The sequence below is a fragment of the Macaca thibetana genome, chromosome 13 (assembly GCF_024542745.1).
Source record: "Macaca thibetana thibetana isolate TM-01 chromosome 13, ASM2454274v1, whole genome shotgun sequence".
Classification (NCBI taxonomy): Eukaryota; Metazoa; Chordata; class Mammalia; order Primates; family Cercopithecidae; genus Macaca; species Macaca thibetana.
The window spans coordinates 87286476-87294553 of NC_065590.1; the positions used below are offsets into that span (position 1 = coordinate 87286476).

General features: G+C 43.6%; 1 long non-coding RNA gene across 1 annotated transcript; it reads left to right on the forward strand.

Annotated features, from left to right (window-relative positions):
• Positions 1 to 1849: 1849 nt before the first annotated feature.
• On the forward strand, positions 1850 to 4670 carry LOC126933909 (uncharacterized). The gene is made up of 2 exons (XR_007718765.1): positions 1850 to 3196; positions 3679 to 4670. It is a non-coding gene; the product is annotated as an uncharacterized LOC126933909 (long non-coding RNA).
• Positions 4671 to 8078: the final 3408 nt, after the last annotated feature.

Consider the following 8078-nt stretch of genomic DNA (forward strand, 5'->3'; position numbering starts at 1 on the left):
GAGTGTTCAAGAGGTGACTTGGGTGCTGTTAAAAGTATTTTGTTTTATGTATTCACAAAGATATGGTTTGGAATAGGAACTTATATTTAAAAGGGAAGCAGAGCATGCAAGTTCCAAAAATTTGCAGCCTGATGATACAATACAAAAGAAAAACCCATTTCCTGAGGAGAAAATCAAACCACTGCAGAAATTTGCATAAGTGATGAGGAGCCAAATGTTAACCACCACAACAATGGGGAAAATATATCCAGGGCATGTCAGAGGTCTTCATGGCAGCCCCTTCCACCACAGGCCCAGAGGCCTAGGAGGAAAAAATGTTTTTGTGGCCCCAGCCCAGGGCCTTGCTGCTTTGTGCAGTCTGGGTACTTGGTGCCCTGCATCCCACCTGTGGCTAAAAGGGGCCAACATAGAGCTCAGGCCATTGCTTCAGATGGTGCAAGCCCCAAGCCTTGTTGGCTTCCATGTGGTGTTGAGCCTGCAGGTGCATAGAAATCAAGAATTGGCCGGGCGTGGTGGCTCACGCCTGTAATCCCAGCACTTTGGGAGGCCGAGACAGGTGGATCACGAGGTCAGGAGATCGAGACCATCCTGGCTAACACGGTGAGCCGGGCGAGGTGGCGGGCGCCTGTAGTCCCAGCTACTCCGGAGGCTGAGGCAGGAGAATGGCGTGAACCCGGGAGGCGGAGCTTGCAGTGAGCCGAGATCTGGCCACTGCACTCCAGCCTGGGCGACAGAGCAAGACTCCGTCTCAAAAAAAAAAAAAAAAAAAAGAAATCAAGAATTGAGGTTTGAGAACCTCCACCTAGATTTCAGAGAATGTATGGAAATGCCTGGATGTCCAGATAAAAGTTTGCTGCAGGGGCAGGGCCCTCATGGAAAATTTCTACTAGGGCAGTGCAGAAGGGAAATGTGGGGTACGAGCCCCTACACAGAGTCCCCACTGGGGCACTGCCTAGTGGAGCTGTGAGAAGAGGGCTCTATCCTCCAGACCCCAGAATGGTAGATCCACTGACAGCTTGCGCTATGCACCCGGAAAAACTGCAGACACTCAGTGTCAGCCTGTGAGAGCAACCAAGAGGAGGCTGTACCCTGCAAAGCCATGGGGGTGGAGCTGCTCAAGACCATGGGAACCTACCTCTTGCATCAGTGTGACCTGGAATGTGAGACACAGAGTAAAAGGAGATCATTTTGGAGCTTTAAGATTTGACTACCCCTCCCCCGGATTTTGGACTTGCATGGGGCCTCTAGCCCTTTCATTTTGGTCAGTTTCTCCCATTTGGCACAGGTGTATTTACTCATTGTCTGTACCACCCTTGTATCTAGGAAGTAACTAAGTTGCTTTTGATCTTACAGGCTCATAGGCTGAAGGGACTTACCTTCTTTCTTTTTTTTTTTTTTTTTTTTTTTTGAGATGGAGTCTCGCTCTGCCGCCCAGGCTGGAGTACAGTGGCCGGATCTCAGCTCGCTGCAAGCTCCGCCTCCTGGGTTCACGCCATTCTCCTGCCTCAGCCTCCCGAGTAGCTGGGACTATAGGCGCCCGCCACCTCGCCCGGCTAGTTTTTTGTATTTTTAAAGTAGAGACGGGGTTTCACCGTGTTAGCCAGGATGGTCTCGATCTCCTGACCTCGTGATCCGCCCGTCTCGGCCTCCCAGAGTGCTGGGGGATTACAGGCTTGAGCCACCGCGCCCGGCCGACTTACCTTCTTTCAGATGAGACTTTGGACTGTGGACTTTTGAGTTAATGCTGAAATGAGTTAAAACTTTAGGGGACTGTTGGGAAGGCATGATTGGTTTTGAAATATGAGTACATGAGATTTGGGAGGGGCCAGGGGTGGAATGATATGGTTTGGCTGTGTCCCCACCCAAATCTTACCTTGAATTGTAATAATCCCCATGTGTTGAGGTTGGGGCCAGTCAGAGACAACTGAGTCATGGGAGTGGTTTCCCCCATACTGTTCTTGTAGTGAGTAAGTCTCATGAGATCTGATGGTTTTATAAATTGGAGCTCCCCTGCATAAGCTTTCTTGCCTGCTACCATGTAAGATGTGCCTTTGCTTCTCTTTTAGCTTCTGCCATGATTGTGAGGGCTCCCCAGCCATGTGGAACTGTGAGTCCATTGAACCTCTTTTCTTTATAAATTGCCCAGTCTCACTCAGGTATGTCTTTATTAGCAGCATGAGAACAGACTAATACACCTCCAGAAACTGGAAATTCGTGGGTCCAGAACCCAACCATCTGATTCAGGACATATAGGGTGGGGCCCCAGGAATCTGTCTTTGATAAGGCCTCCCGGGTGATTCTCACAGTTCAGTTGTAGGACCACTGCATCAGGGCATGGGGACTACAGGCCTCCTTCCCCTTTGTTTCCTTTGCACCCAGGGTTGGACAAACTGAACCTCTGAGAGATATGAAAAGGCTTCCATTGGAGGTTTCTGTAAATAGCACAACTGCATGTTTTGTCATAAATTAGTAAGTCCAGGATGTGGAAAAAAAATATATCTTGGGATCCATGGCCTTGTGTGTGTCCTGGGAGATTTTAGAGCCAGGCTCTGCACAACCCGAAGTCAAGAAAGGGCATGACTCCTGGGAGTGACAACTTGTTGGAAGCAGATTCCAACCATGCTTCCCATGTGGCCTGAACTGAGAGCTAGCACGGTTTCCCTACTGGCAGGACACCAGTCAACAAGAACAAAGAAATTGCTCCACCAAGGCTATCTACTTACGAAGCTGAAAAACTGTTTGAAAGTGGTTAGGATTCGATCAGCCAGCACGAGTAGCCTCTTGAGGAGAAGCCAACCTGGAATGAGAGACGAAGGGTTCTTGAATCTTCTAAGAGAAGGGCCCTCTGAGGGCACCCATCTATGCCCATCATAAGCAATGTCTAAGTAAATTGTGCCAGATCCTGTTATAGTTTCCAAAATATTTGCCGTTTCTCCAGCAAAAAGTTGATATTAATATTCCCCAACTGCTGCCATCAGGCTTGGCCACGTGACTTGCTTCAGCCAATAACGTGAGTGAAATTGATTTGCCACATTCTTGCAGATGCATGATTCCACCATCTTTTTTCCTTCCTTTGCCTCAAGAGCAGCACATTCCAGATTGGACCTGCTCCTGTGTCTGGGTGCCTGAATGAAGAAGCCATGGAGGAGAGCTGCAGCCAACCTATGCAGGACACATAACACAGCAAGCAATAAAGGTTCTTGGCTGGGCGCCAGTGGCTCGCTCCTCACTTTGGGAGGCCGAGATGGGCAGATCACGAGGTCAGGAGATTGAGACCATCCTGGCTAACACGTTGAAACCCCATCTCTACTAAAAATACCAAAAAATTAGCCAGGCATGGTGGCGGGCTCCTGTAGTACCAGATACTCAGGAGGCTGAGGCAGGAGAATGGCGTGAACCGGAGAGGCAGAGCTTGCAGTGAGCCAAGATGGCACCACTGCACTCCAGACTGGGCAACAGAGCTAGACTCCGTCTCAAAAAAAAAAAAAAAAAAGATTCGTTATAAGAACATGAGATGTGAGGCCATTTGTTACCATAGCATAACCTAGCCAAAGTTGACTAATAAATAGTTTTTTAGAATTGTAAGAAACATTATAGCAATATTACAGTGAATTTTTTTTTTTTTAAAGCAACTCTTATTACTTTCTAGCCTTGGTTAAATAGTTTTAATTTCCACAGATGCTCAGATGCCAATGTGCTGAAACAGACATTACACTTGAGGCTGCGTCTCCCCCGAACTCCTTCCCTAGAAGGAGCCTGGTGTTGGAGCAGGATCTCACTCCACTGCTGGAGAAGGCCAAGGAAGAGATGGTCTGTGGAGCCAATGCCCAGCACAGGGCAGTCTGTCGTCGGTCAGTGAAGCGAAACAGACCAAAGCCTTTCCTCGCCACCACTCGATTCCTGGAAAAAGTAGTGCCAAGCTGTTTCTCTTCCTACAAACAATCTATCATGCCTGTTGACTAGTCTGCCAAGGAAAGGCTGAATATCAGCTCTGTTCTATGATCTCCCATTTCCTGAAGTCTCAGTCCTAACACAGGTTGTGAACCTGCATGTGGTAAGGTAGAATTTCTTGGAATTTAGTAGCAAACAATGCAAGCATTGCCTCTGCCCTCCTGGAGCCTACACTCTAGTGCAGTCTGATGGAATAAATGCATTTAATACATATTAAATAATTACAAAGTGAGTAAGGCCCACTGAAGCAACAAACTGGACACTTGTAATAGATTGAAAGGGCAGAAGCAGCAGAAAAAAAATCTATTTAATACAGGGGTTTTCAAACATTAGTGAATCATGAATTCTATTTAGATGTTTATAGCCAGATTTTTAAGAAAATGAAATAGAAATGAATGGAGTTGAAAAAAATAGGAATCATTAGAGTGCATCACATATGTTGTCAATATTGCTTTATAAAACTCGTTTCTGTTGTATATATGTATTATGTATTTGTGCAGTAATTGGCTCATAATATAAAATGTAGTTGTTATAGTGAATTGTGGTAAAACATTTGAAAAACCTAATTTACAATATGGTTTCAGAGAATCTGGGGAAGACATTACAGTGAATTGGCTGACTTGATAATTATATTTTTATTTACCAGTGAAACTTAATGCTCATGCTTGTACTTCTAAAATGAAACAATAAAAATTAAAACCAATCTTTTATTAAAGGAAGCAAAAGTGTTATGAGTTGCTCTTTCAAATATTGATTCTACTATTTTGAATAGAAGTATGTCTTAAGTTGTAAATGTTAGTTAATAATAGTAGGTCATTAATAGCCCTCTTCAGAACTTACTGGCAATGATGAAATGTGCTTGCTATGTTTCAGAAATAGTGTTTTTTTTTTCTTCTTTTTTTAGAGCAAGCCAAACTTTGCCTTCAACCTCATCTCACTCGCAGGCTACTCTCATATAGCTAAGAATTTCATATTAAAAATAGGCACAGGCCTTAAAACAGAAGAGTTTAGATTTAGTTTCCATGTTTTCTGCTTATTCACAGAAACATTGACTGACTGATAGATTGAGACAGGGTCTCACTCTGTTGCCCAGGCTAGAGTGCAGTGCTACAATCATGGCTTACTGTAGCCTCAACCTCCTGAGCTGAAGCAGTCCTCCTACCTCAGTCTCCCGAGTAGTTGGGACCACAGGTGTGTGCCACCACATCCGGCTAATTTTTAAAAAATTTTTCATAAAGATGGAGTCTCACTATGTTGCCCAGGCTGGTCTTGAACTGCTGGGCTCAAGCGATCCTCCCACCTCCCAAAGTCCTGGGATTACAGGCATGAGCTACCACACCCAGTCTAGAAATATATATTTAATAGCATAAATATTAGTGTATAGTACCAATCCATAATTTGTACTATCTTAATCCCTGTGGCAATTAAGAAACAAAGATGGCAATACAACTTGTAGGCTATTGAACATATTCATTTTTCATAACTTTTTTTCAGGTGGGTAAGTTGCAAAAAACATAGGTAAAGAGTTCTATACTTTCTGGAAAAGACTTCCACTTTGGGACTGAGATAGTTTTGAAAATAAAACAAAACAAATTTTTTCTCCAAGTACATGGTCTGTCATTTATCAGATTTAAGAAGCCTTGGGACATCTTTTGACAACATTTTCTCCAATGCATCCATGGAATCGAAGGCCTTTTCAACTTGTTTGGGGGTAGGTTTTTTTGGTCTAAAGTTGGAAACATATGTCTTCCTTCAATAGAACAGTGGATGTCTGCACACGTATTTTTCAATGTTTACACCTACAAGTCTATGCACATGCAAGACATTGGCAACAGTGGTGTCATTGGCAAGCGTGGTTGGGATAGTTCCTTTTTACTGTATACTGTAATATATGCCACAGGTTAGCTGTCAACTCCCATTCCAATCCATGTTTTCCTTTGCCTTCTTCACTGTGGATCAAAGAAGCTAAAAACTTACCTTCCAAGACTCCCTTGTGGCCAGGCATGGCCATGAGATGTCAGCAGCAAACCTCTTTTGGTCCTTTGCTCTTTGGCCTTTGGCCTTCCCTCTTCCTTCATCCTGGAATGCCAACATGATACTTGGAGTTCCAGCAGCCTTGGGAACAAAATCCACACATTAAGGGCAGCAAAGCAGGAGAAAAGTGCTTCCTTAAGTAGCTTGCAAGTCTTATTCTACTGCTGAAATCTTAGTTGTGAGAAAAATAATTCTCCCAACATGTTGAATGTATTGCTTGTAAGAAGTGATGCAAAGTTGAAAGTAATCCTAACATTTGGTTGGTTTCTTTTTTCAAAGTTTAGACCGAGTACATGTATTACCTATTTTAAAATAATAAAATTCTAAAAGCAATGTAAAGTGTATATATAAATCTTTATTGTATTTCTTAAATTTTTGAATAGTTCAAAAAACCTTTGTTTGGTTTTTTAATGACCTAAGTCTTTAGGTTATCAAAAAATTATTCTAGTCTTTATCTTGACCAAGTAGTATAAGATAATATGCAGTGGTAGAGAAACATAGCTTTTGCAGTATTCCCATGTAACCACCTGAAAGCAAAGTTACCATCTGGGCCAGCAGCCAGTTGAGTTGGTGACATGCAAGAAGACCCTGCAGCCACCTGAATTCCTCTGTTGGAAGAGCTACCTTTATTTTATTTTACAATCTTTGGACGTCGGATGTAAGACAACTGTCTTGCAGTGTGAACACTGGAGATACAAACTTATCAGACAATTTCTATGTCATTCAAGATGGCATGACTTTCATACACCAGCATCTGAAATTGTCTGAGTTATTGACAACGAATGTGTAGGGACATTCACCTAGGAGCTGAGATTTTTATTTTGAGCTCTTTAAAACAGTGCCCCCCAGTGGTATGCAATAGGAAAATATCACAAGATTAATATATCCTCATTGTTGGTGCGAACGGAACCTATTCCTGCTAGAATAAGCCGAAAAAGATGCTAAGCGTGGTGGCTCACATGTGTAATCCTAGCATTTTGGCAAACTGTGGTGGGAGGATCGCTTGAGCCCAGGAGTTCAAAATCAGCCTGGGCAACATAATTATACCCTGTCTCTACAAAGAATAAAAAAAAATTAGTTGGGCGTGGTGGTGCACACCTGTGGTCCCAGCTACTCGGGAGGCTGAGGCAGAAGAATTGCTTGAACCTGGGAGGTTGAGGTTGCAGTGAGCTCTGATGGCACCACTGCACTCCAGCCTGGGTGGCAGAATGAGACCCTATTTATTATAATAATAATAATAATAAAGAATAAACAGAAAAAGTATATATTAAGGGTATTATTTGCCCCACTACTAGCTCAAAGTGCAAATGGAAAAGCCAACCATTCCTCAGAAACATCACTCCCCAGTTGAAGTGGAATTCCAAATGTTATAACCAATATGTATTGACTATGAATGTGAAAAGTGCCCCTGTGAAGTTGTGCAGTGTACACCTGCACCATCCATATGTAGCCCTGGATATAAGTGGGTCAAATAATTTCTGGAAAGGTTTAAGAATCAAACTTGGAAGCCACACAGTCATCAACCATTCCCAAAATTATATTGCAGGTTTGCTCTATGGGAGACCCAGAGTCACTGCTGCTTGGCATAGACACCACATATGATCGATGAAGTCTGGACCCCTTACGTACATCCCAGCTGTAAGAGACACTGGGGAAGCAAGTTCTTGGAGTCAACTTGGGGAGGTGCTGACTCATGAAGTTGGAAATCCCTAAATTTAGGAAGGTATTTGTGATGGTGAATTTTAATGTGTCATCTTGACGGGGCTAATGGATGCCCAGGTAGCTATTAAGTATTATTTCTGGGTGTGTCTGGGAGGATGTTTCTGGAAGAGGTTAGCATTTGAATCAGTAGACTGAGCAAAGAAGATCACTTTCATCAATGTGAGTGGAGTGGGCATCATCCAATCTGTTGAGGGCCTGAATAGAGCAAAAAGACAGTGGAAGGTAAATGTGTTCTCTGCTCGAGCTGGGCCAACCACCTTCTCCTGTCCTTGGACATCAGCATTCCTGGTTCTTGGGTCTCTGGACTCAGACTGGGCCTTATGTCATTGGCTCTCTTGCTTTTGGGCCTTCAGGCTTGGACTGGACCACTG